The sequence below is a fragment of the Cervus elaphus genome, chromosome 14 (genome assembly GCF_910594005.1).
Source record: "Cervus elaphus chromosome 14, mCerEla1.1, whole genome shotgun sequence".
In the NCBI taxonomy this organism is placed as follows: Eukaryota; Metazoa; Chordata; class Mammalia; order Artiodactyla; family Cervidae; genus Cervus; species Cervus elaphus.
The window spans coordinates 43,645,201-43,646,863 of record NC_057828.1 but is presented as its reverse complement, the minus strand read 5'-3'; the positions used below and the strand labels follow the sequence as shown (position 1 = coordinate 43,646,863).

Genomic DNA, 1,663 nt, shown 5'->3' with positions numbered 1-1,663 from the left:
TGACTCTTCCTTTCATGGTCAATTTCTCTCTAGCATACGAAACTGTTTGAGAGCATTTTAACCACAGTAGAAATTCTTTAAAAATTGGAGTCAATCCTATCAGACCCTACAGCTGCTCTATCAACTATGGTTATGTAAGATTCTAAGCTCTTTGTTGTCATTTCAGTATTCTTCATATCATCTTCACCAGGAGTAGATTCCATCTCAAAAGACCACTTATTTGGCTCATCCTTAAGAAGCAAGTCTTCATCCATTCAGGTTTCATCATGAGATTGCAGAAATTCACTCACATCTTCAGGCTACACTTCTTTTTTTTTTTTTTTTCTGGTTTCATTCACTTTATTATTCTCTTTGTAAAATTATGTTATAAAATTATGTGGTGGCTACAGCTGGGGCCTGGGTCCTCTGCACGGAGACTCTGGTGTGGGTCTTCACAAGATGGTCAGTAAATTCCTGATATGGAGACTTGGTGAACACCGTCTCTTTCCAGAGGTCAGGAGTGAGATAACTGTAGGTCTTGGAAATGGCATCAAAAGTGGCCTTGGCGAAGTTGCCCAGGGTGGCGGTGCAGCCCCTGGCAGAAGTGTAGCAGTCGTCGATGCCGGCCATCATCAGCAGCTTCTTGGGCACAGGGGCGGAGACGATGCCAGTGCCTCTGGGGGCAGGGATGAGGCGCACCAGCATGGAGCCACAGCGGCCAGTCACCTTGCAAGGAACCGTGTGGGGCTTGCCGATCTTGTTCCCCCAGTAGCCCCTTCGCACGGGGACGATGGACAGCTTAGCCAGGATGATGGCCCCACGGATGGCAGTGGCTACTTCCTTGGAGCACTTGACACCCAGACCGACATGTCCATTGTAATCCCCGATGGCAACAAATGCCTTGAACCTGGTCCGCTGGCCAGCACGGGTCTGCTTTTGCACGGGCATAATCTTCAAAACTTCATCCTTGAGGGACGCTCCCAGAAAAAAGTCAATAATCTCAGACTCCTTGATGGGCAGAGAGAAAAGGTAGATCTCCTCCAGGGACTTGATCTTCATGTCCTTGACCAGGCGGCCCAGCTTGGTAACAGGGAGCCACTCCTTGTCCTCGGCCTTGCCTCCGCGAGCTCCGCGGCCTCTGCCCCGGCCCCGACCCCGGCCACGACCCCGGCCCCGGACGCCACTACCGAAGCCTCCGCGGAAGCCACCGCGGCCTCCCATTCCAGGGCCCCCCGGGCCTCCGGGCCTCCGGGCCCTTCCGCAGCACCGGCGTCATCCGCCATTTGCTAAAAAAAGAAACAAGAACCAGCCGGTGAGCGAAGTCCTGGCATTTACAGCCGCCTCGGGGGCCCAGGCCGGGCTCCACAACGGAGCGCGGGCGCAGCATCCCGGGGCCCCGTCGGATGGCGGCCCAGGCCCGCCTGCCTCCCAGGCTACACTTCTAATTCTAGTTCTTCTGTTACTTCTACCACATCTGCAGTTATTCCTCCATAGAAGCCTCGGATCCCTCAAAGTCATCCATGAGCACTGGAATCAACTTCTTCCAAATTCCTGTTAATGTTGATATCTTGACCTCGTCTTGTGAATCATGAGGGGTCTTAACGGCCTCTAGAATGGTGAATCCTTTCCAGATGGCTTCTTAGCTTATTTTGTCCAGATCCATCAGTGGACTTATCTATGGCAG

General features: G+C 52.7%; 1 pseudogene across 1 annotated transcript; it reads right to left on the bottom strand.

Annotated features, from left to right (window-relative positions):
- Positions 1-326: 326 nt before the first annotated feature.
- On the bottom strand, positions 327-1,277 carry LOC122707659 (annotated as a pseudogene). Its single transcript, XR_006344880.1, has one exon. The product of XR_006344880.1 is annotated as a 40S ribosomal protein S2-like (transcript).
- Between the last annotated feature and the right edge of the window lie 386 nt (positions 1,278-1,663).